The sequence below is a fragment of the Lithobates pipiens genome, unplaced genomic scaffold (assembly GCF_037356315.1).
Source record: "Lithobates pipiens isolate NorthernLeopardFrog02 unplaced genomic scaffold, aLitPip1_a1.2 Scaffold_16, whole genome shotgun sequence".
Classification (NCBI taxonomy): Eukaryota; Metazoa; Chordata; class Amphibia; order Anura; family Ranidae; genus Lithobates; species Lithobates pipiens.
The window spans coordinates 637,219,711-637,239,874 of NW_027507748.1; positions in this window are offsets into that span (position 1 = coordinate 637,219,711).

Genomic DNA, 20,164 nt, shown 5'->3' on the forward strand with positions numbered 1-20,164 from the left:
GCAACAGGCATTTCTGGTAAGTTAAAAGAAAATAATTTTTTCATTTTTTTTTTCTGATTTTTTTCTAATTTTGAATGTATTTTTTTTTTCGGGGTGGCCCTCCACTTTAAGGAGAGCAGCAAAGACCCATTTTGGAGTGGGGGAGATTCTTATATCTACATGCGCTTTGTGACCCTCTGTAGTGGGGGGTCATGAACTTCTGGTAAGAAGTAGATCTATACACCTTGGTGGCGGATTGGGCACTATCCACAAGTGGAGGATTTTGTTTCTTCTTTTATATTCAAGCTGATTTGAAAGACTTTCTTTTCATATTCATTTTTATATTGCTCAATAATAGCACATTGGGGTGTTTATTGCACTGTTGTATTTTGGATTGTAATCCACAATAACATTTATTTGTACTCATTTTTACCCATATGGTAAGGGTAAGGTTAAAGTTTATGTGATATTTTCACTGTTTATGTTAAGTATATGCACGGGAGGTTTTAGTCCTTACGGCACATTTTTGGTTTAGCGCATCTTATTTATTTCCAATAAGTATTTTGTAAGCAGTCTCTCTCTGTGCCACACACTGAAACTTTAGATGTAGATTCCCATATTTTCCCCCATTCACCTAGGGAAATAGACCGTTGCAAAATATGCAACCATTTCCTCATGTATGCATGACTATTTTCATTCAAGGGGGGACTGGCATGTAGGATTTTATAGATAGATGAAATCAGGCAGGGTTGATAGGGGCCTCTTGAGCATAACAGTTCAAATTCAATTGGTATGTCTAAAGTCATATGAGGGATTTTGGTGGCAAAAAAATGTTTAATTTGTAAAAAAATAGAGATTTTAGGATTTTATGTTTGGATTGTAAGTCAGAAAAGAAGAGAAGCTTGCGTGTCACTGGGTGTGCTAAGTGGCGTAACTGAAATATACCAGCTTGGGTCCATGTTAACATAGGGATATAAGATAGACTGTCAGGGATTTCTGGGTTGAATACAACGTTTACTAGTGGCGAGCATGGATAAGAGAGAGGGTATCTACTGGAGCAGCGTTTCCAAATCAAAAGTGTGAATAACATCGGGTTCAAGCAAATGCTTCGCAGTTGAGAGATGAATTTGTCAGAGGATGACCATAACATGCAGCTAGAGTGGGCAGGAGAGGTGATCCCCATTTCAATTTCCGCTCATCTGTTTGGGGAGTATTTGCACATCCAACAGGCAATGCCTCTCAGGTTAGTAGCATAATAATATTTTAGTAGGTCAGGAGCTCCCAGACTTTCCCTGGTTCATAAAGTCTGGACTACCGAGCTTCCTATCCTATGAGAAGTATTGTTCCATATAAAATTCAGAAAATGTCTCTGAAGTGTTTTCAGTTGGGGTATAGGGATCAATGCTGGCAGTATCTCAAAGAGATGGAGTATCAACATTTTGAGGACATTAATCCTCCCAATGAGGGAAAGGGGGAGATTTGACTGTGTTTTCAATAATCTAGTTATTTCTGTAAATAAGGGGGGGGGGGGGGGGAATTGGCCTGAAAGAGCATGGAGTATGAGGGAGTCAGGTGAACACCTAGGTACTTACATACTCATCACCATTTTGGGGTACTTACCTTTCACTTCAGCAGCAGCCCTAGGATATATATTTCCTAATTTTTCCTAATTTTTCATATTTCCACAGCGCTGGTTTTTAATTACCATTTTCACCCAGGTACTTAAGTGAGTGGGAACACCATCGATATTTAAAATTCCCTTGTAGGGAGGTGAGGGTGTTTGTCAGGATGTTTATAAGGAGGGCTTCAGTTTTAGTTAAATTAACTTTAAATCCTGAAAGACTGAAGAATGAGTGTAGGATATCATGGAGTGATGGGAGAGAGATGTGGGGATGTGTTACTGTTAATAGGATGTCATCGGAAAATAAGTACAGCTTGTACTCCCTGGGTATCACCATCACCCCCCTTATATCAGGGTGGAATCGAATGGCTGCAGCCAAAGGTTCTAGACTGAGTATAAAAAGCAAGGAAGATAAGGGACCGCCATGTCTAGTGAGATGAGTCAGGTAAGAGGGCTCCCGGGGCCATGGGTGCTGATGTAAATGAGCAGGAGCTTCGGATTAGGAAATGAAGGGCGGAGCTCTGATCTTATGTGTTCGCCATCTTACGAGTCGCGCATGCGCCCCATAAAACATCTTTAATAGTGAGAAATTAAAATTGCATACACATCTTCATCAATAAGTATCACCAAAAACAGCTCATCTGGAGGAATAGCATGTCTCACTAACAGATGCAATTGTACTCGGCAGTGGGAGTCTGTGGTGGACACTGAGAAACCAAGAGGAAAGAGACTGCAGAAATATCCCATGCTGGAACATGAACAGGAGGACAAAATCTGTGTTCAGGTGATGCAGTACCTCTACTACGTAAATATGTTTTGGGTCTATGCCCCATCATCAGCATGAAAGAGAAGCACTATGAGTTTCTATATAAATTCTTTATTACTTATAATAAAGCTTAGAGTACCTCTCCTTCTCATCTCTGATGAAGGGACATGGACCCTGAACCATGTTAGTTTTTGTTGAGGTACTGCATCATCGTAGACACAGTCCCCTGTTTATGTTCCAGCTTGGGGCATTTCTATAGAACATCTTTTCTTGGAGCCTTTTGTTAACAGTACGTCACTTCATAATTTAAAAAAAAAAAAAAAAAACTTAATTGCAAGAACAGTGTGCAACCACCTCACATTATATCACTAACGATCATTTTAACCACCTTCCCTATGGATAAAAAAAAAAGTTGGGCCTATTATTCATGATTAAAATTGTCCCACTGCTAGCCAAATTTGTATAACTGTATCCTCTGCAGTATTTTAATTCTTGCAGTAAAAACACACCCTGTGTTCTTTGTCTCTATTAAATTTGGGCCAAGCCTTGCTCAATAAAACGTTCCTGCTGCTTGTCGACTTTATGCTACTACATCATCTGCAGTCTATTAATTCATGTAGTAAAACACCCTTCTGTACTCTTTGTCTTCAGTATATTATTCTAACTTGCGGCCAATGTTTTATGCCCCCTATGGACTTAGGGGGTTCCTAATATGCCTTTGGCAATTGGGGAGGGTTGGTGCTAGATTATTTTGTGCCCTAGGCAAAACTTGCACCCCCCCTGAAAGAAAAAAGTTTTAAAAATAGTAGAAATTATTAAAACAACAAATACATGAAAATGCTAAATTACTTTTAATTTGCAAAAGTAAGTGCATATTATTTGCAGTCCAACTACAGATACATTTCTTAACATATCACCAAATGCAGCCTGTGCAAGGATGCTTTCTCAATTCCTTGCCAACGTTAGCTCTGTGTGGAGACTAACTGAGGAGCTGGGAGGAAGAGGCTGGATACCTCTTCTTCAGTGATTGGCTGAAGTTTGCAGCAGACGGCTTTGTGTCCAACTAACATCATCCAATACTGCAGTGGTATGAGGAATGTCGGCACAGTGTGTGGGGAATATCGGCGGTGTATGGTAAAGCCAACAGAGTGTTAGGAAGCCAGCAGAGAGTAGAGAAACAAGAAGTCCCATATGTGAGGATTTTCAGGTGACAGGTTCTCTAAAAGATCTTGCATGTCTCCTCTGGGCTCCACTAAATGTATTGCAATGCAGATTGCCATGCAATACATCCCCTCTTGGCTATACTAGCCCAGGACACTGAGAGGCTGACGTCATATACGTCAGGGGTCTTCAACCCTGTCCTCAGGGCCCACTAACAGGCCAGGTTTGCAAGATAACTGAAATACATCACAGGTGATATCATTTGCTGCTCAGCGATTGCAGTATTCTAATCTGCATCTCCCCAAGGTAATACATAAAACCTGGCCTGTTAGTGGGCCCTGAGGACAGGGTTGATGACCATTGATATACATCACTTTCTGGATCACAGCAAGAAGGGGAGGAAAGCGTGTCTGCTTTTCTCCTTCCCCTCCATCCGCCGACACATGCCAAATCGGTCCCTAGCACGCAACGCAGATGGGCAAGCGGAGCCCAGAACACATGCCGGTTGTGTGTGTGTGTGGGGGGCATCTGTACCGGGGGTGCATGGAGGCAAACGGCACAGCCGTCCGAATGCATCCACCTGACAGGCAGGAGTCTGCCTGTCAGTTTTACACACAATCCTGCTGGCTGGTTAAAGGGGGGGGGGTGATTATTTTCTATACCCACTGTATGTGTGTGTTATCGGCTGCTATATTGTCAATACATACCATTGCATATTTAATTAAAATAAATACTCAAGAGATAAAACAAGTAAGGTTAACATGAAAATCATAATTTTTTGCACCGATGTCTAAAAAATAGGGGTAGTTTTTAGTTTTAGGATTTATTGAACTATTTGAGATATGTTTTCTCAAATAGCTTTTTTAACCCATGAATCTTATTTTTAGTTGTATGTACAGTGGTAATAGGTATTGACCGTATACCATGGTAATAATAATTCCATATTGAATGCACCACACTATTGCTATGCATATGTGCAGTACATGTACGTATGTCTATATGTGTGTAGTTAAATGTGCATACATGTATATACTGTAAATAGGATTTATATTTAAATACTGTATATATAGTGTATATATATATATAGAGTGTTATCTATGATTCAAAAGGCCCGTACACATGGTCGGACTTTTTGACAACAAACATGCAAATTAGCTGTTTTGGAGCAACATCCGACTGTGTGTACGCTCCATCGGACAAACTTTTTTTGTTTTCATCGGACTTTTGTTGGCTGTGCGAACGGACAAACTTTCTGGCAACAAAAGTCCGATGGAGCAAAGTCCGACCGTGTGTATGCAAAAGCATCGGACTTTTGTACAAGGTACAAACACGCATGCTCAGAACCAATGCAAAAGATCAGACTACAATACAGAAGTTGACCAAAGGTGGCGCTGGAGTCATTGAACGTCCTCTTTTGAAGCGGCGTCAGTACGTTGTGACGTCATTACGTTCGTGTTTGTTGTCAAAAAGTCCGACCGTGTGTATGCAATACAAACTTGTGGACCACGCCCTTTGTACAAAAGTCCACGGAAAAGTTTGTACAAAGTCCGACCGTGTGTATGAGGCTTTAGATTTATGATGATACCATAAGTCATTTACATTTACATTATATTGTGTTTTTTTTTTGTAGCCCTGATGAAGGGAGAGTGTTTTCTGACCGCTGAAACGAGTTTGATACTTTTGAGTAGAAGCTAATAAATGAATTTGGACCCATTCACCCTTCGGTCTGCCGCTCCTTCCATCAGTGCATGACTTTTTCTAGAAATTGGCCAGATGCAAGACCATTTTGCATCAAGGAGAACAGGGACATCTATAGCAAACTATTGTCCAGCTTCTGCTGGTCAAAGAGGACCTATAACATTTGATAAAAAAGCATGCTGAAGCTACCTGAAAAAGACTGCCGATCAGGCAGCCCGTCAAAATCATACTGTTCCATGATACCATGTACAGCTTTCTCCTAAGCATGCGATTTAAAGTACTTTCCATCTAGCCCTCATACCACAAGAAAAGACCCTCCACCAGCTGTACGGTTGTTGTTTTTTTGTTGTTTTTATTTGCATTTATTCATGCCCCCATGGCAGTGTCCAGTTTCCAATGCCTTTTGTTTTACAGTACTCCCCCCTCCCTTTCCCTTTCCATGGACTTCAATGAAATCTGGTTTGCCAGATTTCAAATAAGATTCACCAAACCTTTGGCAGGTTCACACATCACTAATTATAAACTGTGATGCTGTGAGCTTTAGTTGGCCATTTCTTATAATTATGAATCGCCAAGAAAAGGTCATCCCATCTTGAAACTGGCATTACTTCAAATTGTCAAAAGTTTATCATCAGGCAGAAAAGAGAACTCTTGCCAAGAACAAAAAGTTGAACCACTGACTCACTCCATATATTAAACGTATTTCATTAAACTGAATATCTGTTTGTCACCAGGTTCAAATATCGAGCAATATTCATGGCATGACAAAAGCCCATAACCTAAGTCATAAAGCACGTGTAGCATACTTTGCAGAAAAGCTCTGCCTGCACGCTCTCAATTGCTTTAGTTGCTTCTCATATTTCCTTTTTTATTGAACACTGATTAAATCATGATTATATTTCTTAAATGTTTTACATAGAGCCACAATGTATATATTCTCAGTACACATTCCTACAGAATGATCTGCACTTATAGCAATCCCTGGCACACAAAAGGCTGACGATTTTCTATTTATGAGGTTACTGCTCGTGTTTCTTCTGCCCAAGTGCTGCCTGGCACTTATTTTTTATGCTTTTTAATACTGTCCTACTATACTAAAGATTTAATAGTTCTTATGAGCATGGAAAAGTTTACTCAAGATGTGAAATCCTTTCAATACACTGAACAAAGTATTACAATAAAATATTACAGTAATAGGTAGGCAGCGACTAGTGTGTGTGGTTTGGCTCTTTTTCCTCTTTGAAAGCCGGCTCCCAAGTCTTTCATGCTTCTGTTTTTATGATACCCTTGTGTCAGAAAGTAAATTCTGAAATATATGTCATCAAGTTTCTTTACCACTCAAAGCGAATCCGTCAGGATAGAGCTATGACAGCTGGTATTGCTGACAATTTCTTAAAAGTGTTAGCTGTTTAGTTGTTATCTTTGTTCTTGCTTCTCTGCTTGCAGGGACAATGACCTAGAATAAGAAGAGGTACACATGGGCCGAATGTCGGGAGACAACAAAAAAAAATGTCTGACATACGGCCCGTGTTAATGTCAGACGTGCATGCTGTAAAAACTGTACCTGACCAACTCCTGATCAGCACTCTCAGCCAATGGCAGAGGGCGCTGATGGGAGTGTTCTGTTGGGGAGGCCGTCCCTCTGTCAAAACACAAAAGCTCAGCGAGGGAGATTGCTGAACTAACCTTGAGTGGTTAGTACAGTGGCTCTGACCGGAGCTAATAGTGTGTACCTGGCATAAGAATGACGCCAATGGGGCTTTGTACTGCTTAATTATTAGTTACTAACTAACTTATTTGTTAAGTAAAACCGTGGCCAGGCTATGGACTATTCACATATTGCTTGAAGGCAGAAAATGAGCTTTAATACCAGCCCTTAATGACCTCTGAAGCTGTAGGTTTTTATTCATTTTTATTCTGCTTCTGACCTTGGATGCAGAGAAGGCATTTCATCGCTACCTATCCCAGGTATCAGATACATTTGGCCTGCAAGGGAATATTCATGCTGTGATATATTCCTTTTATACATACCCCTCGGTATATGTATTTACAGAGGACGTTTTCTCTAATAGATTTACAATAACTATGTCCCCTATCACCTTTAATATTCATCTTACTAATGGAGCCCTTGGCCAAAAAAATCAGTTCTCATGCAACTATAGAATGGATAAAGGTTAAAGGCATGTTGATGATGTGATACTGATCTTGACCAATCTGGAAGTATCTTTACCTAAGGCGTATGGAATAATAAAGCAATTTAATCAAATTTCATAGTATAAAATCAACCCATCGAAGTCAAGTATTGTGGGTGTTAATATCGCTTCCGAGTCGAGGAATATACTGCAAAATTTGTTTCCAATCCCCTGGGCCCTGGACTCCTTGCCCCAGTCCTTAAAGATTACCAGGCTGCCACCCTAGTAGACCAAATATATTTTTGGTTTTGTCCCTTGCCATCCAAATTGTGGATTCAAATAGACCAGTCATATGTACCATTTGGTAATCTTAAAAAGGAACTGCAGTCTGCTCACATAATTTGTAATCAAAACATCTTTGCCATTCTGAATTTTCCCTCCAACCACTTTGAATATTATTTTATATTTACCGTGATTCTGTACTTGCCAAATATGCTGCAGAAATCTCCCTTCACCGAGTCTGGCTGCATCCATTTTAACTGTGGGCAGCTGAAGCTGTTATCTGTTCACTTCTTGGATTAAAACAGAGGCATCTCCAGTTATGCAGCTCTCATTGGTCCTCTTATGACTCACCCCCCTCCGTTCCTGGCAAACTCTCATGAGAGTGAGAGAGAGAGATGTGCATGATGTCATACGCCTAGGCTTTTACCAGACAAGAAACAGGAAGTGGGCTGTATAAGGTATTTACTGGCAGAAAAAAATGTTTTACTATCCAAAGTTAAAAGAACAAGGGCAGAAGATTTAATAGATGGAAAGATGAAAAAATGACTGAAGATCCACTTTAAATCCTTAGCATTGATCCCATCTTCTCTTGTAAACAAATCTCTATTTAACCTCTTGAGACCTGTGCTATAGCCGAATGACGGCTACAGCGCGGACCTCCTTTGCCGGGACTACGTCTATTGACGTCGTCCTGTGCACGAGCGGCCTGCGCGCCCCCTGAGGGGCGCGAGCGGCGCGCTCTGTGATCGGCGAGTCAATGAGACTCGCCTGATCACCGATCCGAGCAAGGGGTCGATCCCGACCCCTTACCATGTGATCAGCTGTCAGCCAATGACAGCTGATCATGTGACAAAACAGAGCCGGTAATCGGCTATTTTTCCTCCTCGTGCTGACAGCACGAGGAGAGAAAAAAAAAGTCCCGATCACGGCCAGTGTATCAGTGCCCACCTGCCCCCTGCCAGTAACCCCCAGAGCATTAATAAAGTGCCACCCAGCAGTGCCACCCATCAGTGCCCATAATGCCACCCAGCAGTGCCATACATCAGTGCCCACAGTGCCATACATCAGTGCCCACAGTGTCATACATCAGTACCCACAGTGCCACCTATCAGTGCCCACAGTGCCACCTATCAGTGCCCACAATCTGCCTCAACAACATTGCTGCACCTCAGTGCCACATATCCGTGCCCATCAGTGTCATCTACCAGTGCCCATCAGTGCCCATCAGTGCCGCCCATCAGTGCCCAGCAGAACCACCTATCAGAGCCACCTATCAGTGCCACCTATCAGTGCCCATCAGTCCCATCTATCAGTGGTACCTATCAGTGCCCTTAGTGCCACCCATCCGTGCCACCCATCCGTGCCACCCATCCGTGCCACCTATCAGTGCCCATCAGTGCCGCCTTATCTGTGCCCATCAGTACTGCCTTATCTGTGCCTATCGGTGCCACCTTATCTGTGCCTATTAGTGTCGCCTTAACTGTGCCTATTAGTGCCCACCAGTGCCGCCCATCAGTGCCCACCAGTGCCGCCCATCAGTGCCCACCAGTGCCGCCTCATCAGCGCATTTCAATGAAGGAGAAAAATTACCTGTTTGCAAAATTTTATAACAAACTATTAAACATGATTTTTTTATTTATTTTTTTTGCATCTTTTTTTGTTTGTTTAGCAAAAAATAAAACTCCCAGCTGTAATTAAATACCACCAAAAGAAAGCTCTATTTGTGGGGAAAAAATTATAAAAATTTCATTTGGGTACAGTGTTGTATGGCCGCGCAATTGTCATTCAAAGTGCATCAGCGCTGAAAGCTGAAAATTGGTCTGGGCAGGAGGGGGGTTTAAGTGCCCAGTAAGTAAGTGGTTAAACACCCATCTATAGTAGCCACATTAAAGGCTTGGAAATATTTCCTCCACACTGGTAATACTACTAGGACCATAAAGATTCCAGTACCCTTAGGTACCATCCAAACCATCTTACCAGAGGTATTGGGAGCAAAGAGGCATAGCCACCTTGGAAGACCTTATGTCTGATGACAAATTAATATCGTTCCTGAATCTCCAATTTAAGTTTTTTATCTCCTCAAATGAATACATGACTTGCGCATTTTTGGCTTCGTACTTAAAGCAACATTTTATACCCGATTTAGTCTTACCACAACCAATTTGGTCATTTTTGTAAGCAGATTCATTAAAGCTGAGGGATATCTCACTATTTTACTCATTCCTTTACTCTAATGCTGCGTACAGACGACCAGACTTTCCAGCAGACTAGGTCTGACGGTGTTCCCGATGGACTTTTGGCAGAGTTTTTCGACAGACTTTCCGAACTAACGGACTTGGCCACACATAAGCACACTAAAGTCCAATGGATTTGAACGTGATGATGTACAACCAGACTAGAATAAGGAAGTTCATAGCCAGTAGCCAATAGCTGCCCTAGCGTCGATTTTCATCCGACGGACTAGCATACAGACGAACGGATTTTTCAACCGGACTCGAGTCCATCGGAAAGATTTGAAACATTTAAATCTAAATTCCGTCTGATTTTTAGACAGCAAAGGTCCAATGAAGCTCACACACGATCGAATTGTCCGGCGGTCATTCCGTCAGACCAATCCATCGAAAAGTCTAGTGGCGTGTACGCGGCATAAGTTGAAATGTATAAAACCTTCCCCTTTACAAAAGTGGGAAGCAGAATTACAGTTCTCAGCTACAGAAGCACAGTGGAAAAAGCTATAACTAACAACTACTCCTTCCCCAAATGTATTAACCACTGGGAAATTGCCCAAATGATCCACCTTAGATGGTATCTCACACCATACTCGATTACTAAATTCTCAAAGATTAGCAATAATCTATGCTGAAGAGGATGCAGGCAAGTAGGAACTTTGACACATATGCTCTGGTCCTTCAATAATATCCACAGCTATTGGAATGCAGTGTATAGATTGATATCTGAGGTGATGGGCGTAATTAGTAAGGCAGATCCAGTCCAAGCCCTTTTAAGCATCAATACAAATCGTTTTCTGTCCTTGGTGAGACCTCTAGCCCTTAACTTTTTGTATGTGGCATTTCTTATCTTAGTCAAAAAATGGAAATCGAATGCACTTCCAAGCATTACCGGAGTTAAATCCCAACTAGACGTAATCTACACTTATGAAAGATTAATGGCATATAAAGATGGCACTCCCGAAAAATTTCATCACAGATGGGTAATGTGGAAAAATGATAGACTTATTTCCTGAATTTCAAAGTATTCTTCTATTCACTTTCCTTCTTTTCTTTTATTCACTGGTCTAACACTACTTCATATTATTTTATGTGATTTTACCATTGGATATATTGTACTTTAGAAATGGTAATGGATGCATTGTTCATTTAATATTCGTTACTGAGATATACTGTATGATTGCGTGGTAAATTTCTACCAGTTCTTTTTTCTGATGATTCCGACCTTGTTGGTCACTGTTTTACCTATTTGAGAAAATTCAATAAAAAACTTGTTTCCATCCCAAGCCCCTAAAACACAGAAGAAAAAAAATATGCGTCTTTCATTAGCAGTAACCAGTGATCAGAAGATCCTCTCTTTGCTCCCCACTACTCAAATGACGAGTCTTGTATCTGCCCCCCCCCCCCCCAAACCCCATTGTGACATCAAACTGGAATACCCTGTGAGGGCCATGTTAGGTCCCTGTGAAGATTCCAGTAAGAGCCTGGAGATGAACACTTGTGGTAGCCAATGGGCAGTGTGCCTATTTCCTAAATGAGGGAGAGAAACTGAGGGAGAAGTGAAATGTTGGAACATTATTAGTCAGTTACATTGTTAAGGCCTGGGCAAACATTTGGCGCTATATAAATCCTACATAATGATAATACCAGTGTGCAAAGGTATATGGCTTTGTAAAAATAAATCACCTCCAATATTGGGTGTCTTTCGTGTGTCAAAAATGTAAATGTAAAATCATTAGTTTTGTTTTTTACATTTTAGAATGGAGTGCCTCAGAATTGTGCAGGATGTCTTGGCTGAAAAGGGGTTGAGAAATAAGGCCTAAACTAATAGACTCACACTCACCAATGATGTGAAATAAATTATATTTGTCAGATGTGACAGAAGTAAAAACATTTTTTTCATTTGTTTTTTATTCTTGAAAATAATCTGTAATCGGATATGCATGTGTATGCTTCAGGACTTGTTAAGTAGTCAGGGAAGGCTAAAGATGACAGATGCGGATCATGTACCTTCAAAAACATGTCAGAAGTGGCAGCTAACATATGTCTACCCTAATAGATTCCATGTAACCGTCTTGTGTGACAGGGGCAAGGCCTTTCTGTTCTGGTATAATGCTGAAAAATTTAAGAGTATTATTACAGCACTTTGCTGTGAAATACTGTATATCCTATATGAATTTAAAAAACCTACATTTTACAAGGAGTATTCAAGAAAATAGAAATATCTTTTTCCTGGGTTGACCATACACTATATTGTGAAAACTATTGGACGCCTGCCTATACATGCACATGACATTTAATGAAATCCCAGTCTTAGTTTATAGGATTCAATATTGAGTTAGCCCACCCTTTGCAGCTATAACAGCTTCAACTCTTCTGGGAAGGCTGTCCACAAGGTTTAGGAGTGTGTCTATGGGAATGTTTGACCATGCAGGCCAGTCAAGTTCCTCCATTCCAAAATCGCTCATCCATGTCTTTATGGACCTTGCTTTGTACACTGGTGCGCAGTCATGTTGGAAGAGGAAGGGGCCATCCCCAAACTGTTCTCACAAAGTTAGGAGCATGAAATTGTCCAAAATGTCTTGGAATGCTGACAGCCTTCCCAGAAGAGTCGAAGCTGTTATAGCTGCAAAGGGTGGGCCAACTCAATATTGAATCCTATGGACGAAGACTAGGATGCCATTAAAGTTCATGTGCATGTAAAGGCAGGTGTCCCAATTCTTTTAACAATATAGTGCATCTGTAGTTGGACTAAGTCCCTAAGTTTGCTTATCTCAGTATGAGTATTATGTCCACTGGTTTGGGTGTGAAAAATAGCTTTTCTTTTAAATTCTTCCTGATGCACCCACCCCCACCCCCGAGAGCAGTTGATTCATTTCTCAAGTTTTCACTAACCTAGGTGCATACCATTACATTTTACAACATGAGATTTAACATGTTATATAACTGCCCGTATTGACATTTTGCGAAGATTCTATTGTGATATGCTACTTTTTTGCTGATTTTGTAATAAATCCACAATTTTGTGTAATCATCAAATATGGTACTGATCCTATGTATTTACTTTCCTAGATCATTGATAAATAGTTTGAAAATAAATGAATCCTGCACTGAACCCGGTGGCAAACCACTGAGAAGATTAGCCTTTTTTGAACACATTCCATTAACAACTACCCTTTGACTTCTGTTTTTAACTAGTTCTTTGACCGGGTACAAATATTTACCACTAATACTTACATCCTCAGCTTCTGTTTAAGGCTTTAATTGGAACATCTAAATCATATAAACTTGGGAAAAGGGAGTACAATAATGGAGCCCTTATAAGTAAGAGACGTCAATTATATAAATTATCTGGTACCACATCCTTATTAATGAATATCTAGACCAGTGATGGAGAACCTTGGCACCCCAGATGTTTTGGAACTTCATTTCCCATGAGGCTCAGTGCAGTGTCAGTGCAGTGTAGGTGAGCATCATGGAAAATTTAGTTCCAAAACACCTGGGGTGCCAATGTTCGCCATCACTGATCTAGACAAAGCAACCCTAACCAAAAAAACTCTGGAACTTTAATGTTACCACAATTCCACATGTGTAAAAAAGTATTGAACTTACAAAGAAAAAAATAGGGTTATTACTCCCTAGGTATGGTGGGATTTTAACAACACAATACTAAATATAATTAAAATATAATGTTTATTATAAAAGTAGATTCCTCTAAACGACAACAAACTATTTTTTCATTAAAAATCATGTTCAACAGGACATAAATCTTTTGTACCATCAAACGATTACAGTATACAAACTTAAAGCCAGTTAAATGTCTGAGCAGTATGCATTTTGTTTTAATTTCACCGCAATACTCTAATGGGGTTATTTACTAAAGGAAAATCCACTTTGCACTGAAAGTGCACTTGGAAGTAAAGTCGCTGTAGATCCGAGGGGGACATGCAAGTTAAATAAAAAAGAGCATTTTAGCTTGCACATGATTGGATGATAAAATCAGCAGAGCTTCCCCTCATTTCAGATCTACCCCTTAGATTTAGAGTGACTGCACTTCCAAGTGCACTTGCAGTGCAAAGTGGATTTGCCTTTCGTAAATAACCCCCTATGTGTTTCTTGGACTTTGGTCCACTTCTTTATGAGCTTGCTGACGGAACATATGTATACTTCACTAAATACACGGAGAACATACATGAGCTATTTCAGTTACATAACAGGATATCAATCTCATTATATACCCATGCCATACCTCATTCTTAGCTAGATGGGACTGGGTGTAGGGATAGCCAAACTAATACTCCTAAGGTGACAAACAAGGGGACCAGAGAACTAGAGGAGTACAGCAAGGGACTCCACACAAATGATGGTGTCTATAGGAAATGTATTTGCTTATTAAATATTCTTAGAATAAGTAATTTGCATGAATCAAAATAAACACAGAAGCATGAAGGGGGAGGGAGAAAAATACTTTTATAATAAACTTTATATTTTAATTATATTTAGTAATAACCCTCTTTTTTTCTTTGCACTCAAAGGCCAAATAAATAATCTATTTAAAACGTACTGAATTTTATTAGTTCAAATATTAAAACATTTAAAAAATAAATGAGTCAGAAATGACTCATCGTGTGTTTTCTGATTGATGTAATAGCTTATGGTATTGGTGGCTTGTAACTTTCAATGCATTTCATGGGTCAAAGCCTGTTTTTTTATTTTTTTAAATCCAGTGGCGTGTGAAACACACCCAAAAAGCTCTACCCGGTGGCAAAAAAAAATGCACACACATAAAGAGTGAAACACAAAACGTGCAACGGGTGTAACACTGTGCTCCACTAGGAAGGACCTTACCCTGATCCCCCAGGGCGTTAGGCTCCAGACGGAGACTAAGGTACTTTACTTGGTCCTTCTGGCCGAAACCAGATGGACCCCTTCCTCTGGAAGGTCTGCCGAAACAGACCCACCCACATACTCGGTTGAGGCTCCCCCGAAGGGAGACCCCCAGAGAGAGGGTGAACAAAGCCAGAAGGCCTATGTCCACCCCTTCACAAGACGTTCAGGGCAGGCCCGAGGACCTACACCCTACTAATCACACTGTGACAAAACATGTATACACCAAACAAAAAAATACAAAAAAGTGACAAACAAAAGGTATAAATAAAAGAAAGTGGGGGAGAAGGAAGTGGGAGAGGGTGAAAGTGACCATTGTGTAATACAATGGCCGGCCCTCCAGCCAGGAATAAAAATTTCCCCTGGTCCTAGCCAAAAGGATCGGCCCTAGAGGCAGGTGTGAAAAACGTGTGTTGTGGTGTAGTGACCATGGTGCCTCAACTCAAAGTGATAAATCACAGTGAATATTCACCACTGGCTTTTCATTGCAACCCTGACCCACAGCCCAGACCACAGCAGCCCCCACCCCAGGTAGAAAGGCATGAAGTTCTGAGAGCTTAGTGAGGGCCCTTTGCCATCAGGCTCCACCCTCACTCCAATCCCTCCTACCTAATTACATTCGGGAAGTACTAACCGCTCCTCTCCACCCACAAAAGAGGAGCCAGTGTTCCCTCCCGAAAAACTGACCAGAGCTAGAGGCTCTCCAGGCCAGAAGGCCAGGGACCCGACCCTTCAGCGCCAACCCAATGGTTCTCCATCCCCATCAGAAGGCTTCCCTTTTGGCTGCAAACCACTCCAGGTTACCGTCACGCCAGCAGGTTTTGCATAGCAACCGCCACCCCGATCCACCTCGCCGTAGAGCAGGGACGGAAGCAAGCACCACCTCCTGGCAACTGATAAGAACAGATACTACACTTGATCTTAGCCAAAAGGGGTCAAAGCTCGCTTCTTAAGAAAGATATAAAGTAACAGAAGCTCTAGTACAGATGAGGACAATCATAAAAATACTTAAGTAATATGATTAACAACTGACATCATCATGGAGAGAGCAGATCCACAAAATTCCAAGTATTCAGTCAGATTGAAGGAAATTGCATAAAGTCAAATTTCCACTGTATTCTATTGAATATAGCTGGCGTCATTATAATGCCTTGGATGGACAAAGTACAGCATCTCACAAAAAGTGAGTATACCCCTCACATTTTTGTAAATATTTTAATATATCTTTTCTTGTGACAACACTAAAGATATGACACTGTAGTGAGTGTACAGCTTGTATAACAGTGTAAATTTGATGTCCCCTCAAAATAACTCAACACACGGCCATTAATGTTTAAACTGCTGGCAACAAAAGTGAGTACACCCCTAAGTGAAAATATCCAAATTGGGCCCAAAGTGTCACTATTTTGTGTGGCCACAAACATTATTTTCCAGCACTGCCTTAACCCTCTTGGGCATGGAGTTCACCAGAGCTTCACAGGTTGCCACTGGAGGCCTCTACCACTCCTCCATGACGACATCACTGAGCTGGTGGATGTTAGAGACCTTGCACTCCTCCACATTCCATTTGAGGATGCCCCACAGATGCTCAATAGGGTTTAGGTCTGGAGACATGCTTGGCCAGTCCATCACCTTTACCCTCAACTTCTTTAGCAAGGCAGTGGTCATCTTGGAGGTGTGTTTGGGGTTGTTATCATGTTGGAATACTGCCCTGCGGCCCAGTCTCCAAAGGAAGGGGATCATGCTCTGCTTCAGTATGTCACAGTATATGTTGGCATTCATGGTTTCCTCAATGATCTGTGGCTCCTCGGTGCCAGCAGCATTCATGCAGCCCCAGACCATGACATTCCCACCACAATGCTTGACTGTAGGCAAGACTCACTTGACTTTGTACTCCTCACCTGGTTGCCACCACACACACTTGACATCATCTGAACCAAATAAGTTTATCTTGGTCTCATCAGACCATAGGACATGATTCCAGTAATCCATGTCCATAGTTTGCTTGCCGTCAGCAAAATATTTGCGGGCTTCCTTGTGCATCATCTTTAAAAGATGCAGTGTGCGGCGTACGGTCTGAGCACTAACAGGTTGACCCCCCACCCCTTCAACCTCTCCAGCAATGCTGGCAGCACTCATAAGTCTATTTCTCAAAGACAATCTCTGGACATGTCGCTGAGCATGTGCACTCAACTTCTTGATGAGGTCTGTTATGAGTGGAACCTGTTCTGTTTAACCGCTGTATGGTCTTGGCCACCGTGCTGCAGCTCAGTTTCAGGGTCTTTGCAATCTTCTTATAGCCTAAGCCATCTTTCTGTAGAGCAACAATTCTTTTTTTCAGATCCTCAGAGAGTTCTTTGCCATGAGGTGCCATGTTGAATTTCCAGTGACCAGTATGAGAGAGTGAGACCGATAACACCAAATTTAACACTAACGAGTCACATGACACTGGGGAGGAAAAATGGCTAATTGGGCCCAATTTGGAAATTTTTACTTAGGGGTGTACTCACTTTTTTTGCCAGCAGTTTAGACATTAACAGCTGTGTGTTGAGTTATTTTGAGGGGACAGCAAATTTGCACTGTTATACAAGCTGTACACTCACTACTTTACATTGTAGCAAAGTGTCATTTCTTCAGTGTTGTCACATGAAAAGATGTAATAATATATTTACAAAAATGTGAGGGGTGTACTCACTTTTATGAGATACTTTATGTTCCCTGCGGCCAAACATTCCCCATAGTATGGCTAGGTTATGTTTATGAGGAACAGTACTAAATGCTTTGGATCAGCACTTCTCAACCTTTGGTTTCTATGCAGAAGTGAGCCTGATTTTGCACTTTCCAGCTTTAGTAAATAAACCCCATTGCATACTTAAAAGTGGGGTATGCCTGTATACTGCTAAGTGAATAGTCTCTACTTTAGTAAACTAAGGCCGCGTACACACGGGCGGACTGTTCGCCCAACCTTGTCCGCTGAACAGTGTTTGGGCGGACAGTCCGCTCGTGTGTGGGCTTTCAGCGGACAGTTTCAGCGGACAGTTGGACGGACAAAGTCTTTCGGAAATTCCGAAAAACTGTCCGCTGAAACTGTGTTTGAGCGAACAGTCCGCCCGTGTGTGGGCTTGTCCGCTGTACTTTCGAAATGAGCGGACTGTTCCCGCTCGGAAAGTCCGCCCATTTCGAGCGCGTGTACAGGTAGGCGGGGCCCGCGAAGGAGACGTCGCGGGCTCCGCCGCCTGGAATGGGCTTAAAGGGGAACCCCAACGCCGAAAAAAATCGGCGTGGGGGTTCCCCCCAAGTCCACACCAGACCCTTGTCCGAGCACGCTACCCGGCCGGCCAGGAAAGGGGGGCGAGCGAGCGCGCCCCCCCTCCTGAGCCGTACCAGGCCGCGTGCCCTCAACATGGGGGGTGCCTTGGGGAAGGGGGGGCCGCGCGGCCCCCCCACCCCAAAGCACCTTGTCCCCATGTTGATGAGGACAAGGGCCTCTTCCCGACAACCCTGGCCGTTGGTTGTCGGGGTCTGCGGGCGGGGGGCTTATCGGAATCCGGGAGCCCCCTTTAAGAAGGGGGCCCCCGGATACCGGCCCCCCACCCTATGTGAATGAGTATGGGGTACAATGTACCCCTACCCATTCACCTGTGAAATAAAGTACAAAAAAAAACACAACACATGGAAAAAGTATTTTATTGCACAGCTCCGGGGGTCTTCCGTCTTCGGGGGTCTTCTCGCCGGACTCCTCCGCTATGTGTGTGTAGCTCTTTTACTAGCGGAGGAGTCCGGCTTTCTTCCTCCCCGCCGCCGGCCTCTTCTCCCGACTTCGGGGGTCTTGTCCCCCTCTTCGGTTCTTCTGCCGGGCCACCGCGCCTGGTCCGGTGGCCCGGTCTTCTGTCGCCGTCTTCCGTTCTTCTGTCGCCGCCTTCGGTTCTTCTGCCGGGCCACCGCGCCTTCTTGTAGCTCTTTTACAGGCGGTGGCCCGGTCTTCTGTCGCCGCTGTCGTCGCCGCCGCCGCCGCCGCCGCCTTCCGTTCTTGTTCTTCTTCTTCTTCTTCTTCTTCTTCTCCTGGAGATGTTGACTCGACGAGCTCTCCGGCCGGAATGCCAGGGACACGCTCCGCTGCCACTTATATAGTGACAATGGGGCGGTGTCACATGGTATATGTCACATGGGTTGGTCACATGGGTTGATGTCACATGGGGACTATGACATCGTAAGGGGGCGGGGTCACCATGTGACCAACCCATGTGACATATACCATGTGACACCGCCCCATTGTCACTATATAAGTGACCGCACAGCGCGGCTCTGGCATTCCGGCCGGAGAGATCGTCGAGTCAACATCTCCAGGAGAAGAAGAAGAAGAACAAGAACGGAAGGCGGCGGCGGCGACGGCGACGACAGCGGCGACAGAAGACCGGGCCACCGCCTGTAAAAGAGCTACAAGAAGGCGCGGTGGCCCGGCAGAAGAACCGAAGGCGGCGACAGAAGAACGGAAGACGGCGACAGAAGACCGGGCCACCGGACCAGGCGCGGTGGCCCGGCAGAAGAACCGAAGAGGGGGACAAGACCCCCGAAGTCGGGAGAAGAGGCCGGCGGCGGGGAGGAAGAAAGCCGGACTCCTCCGCTAGTAAAAGAGCTACACACACATAGCGGAGGAGTCCGGCGAGAAGACCCCCGAAGACGGAAGACCCCCGGAGCTGTGCAATAAAATACTTTTTCCATGTGTTGTGTTTTTTTTTGTACTTTATTTCACAGGTGAATGGGTAGGGGTACATTGTACCCCATACTCATTCACATAGGGTGGGGGGCCGGTATCCGGGGGCCCCCTTCTTAAAGGGGGCTCCCGGATTCCGATAAGCCCCCCGCCCGCAGACCCCGACAACCAACGGCCAGGGTTGTCGGGAAGAGGCCCTTGTCCTCATCAACATGGGGACAAGGTGCTTTGGGGTGGGGGGGCCGCGCGGCCCCCCCTTCCCCAAGGCACCCCCCATGTTGAGGGCACGCGGCCTGGTACGGCTCAGGAGGGGGGGCGCGCTCGCTCGCCCCCCTTTCCTGGCCGGCCGGGTAGCGTGCTCGGACAAGGGTCTGGTGTGGACTTGGGGGGAACCCCCACGCCGATTTTTTTCGGCGTTGGGGTTCCCCTTTAAGCCCATTCCAGGCGGCGGAGCCCGCGACGTCTCCTTCGCGGGCCCCGCCTACCTGTACACGCGCTCGAAATGGGCGGATTTGCCTCCTCCTTACGTGGGCGAGTCCGTTCATTTCAAAAGTTGAGCGAACTGTTTGCCCAACCTTGTTCGTCAAACAGTCCGCTCGTGTGTGGGCAAGTCCGCTCATGCAAATTTTGAGCGGACTGTTTGATGAAACTGTTTGCCGAACAAGGTTGGGCGAACAGTCCGCCCGTGTGTACGCG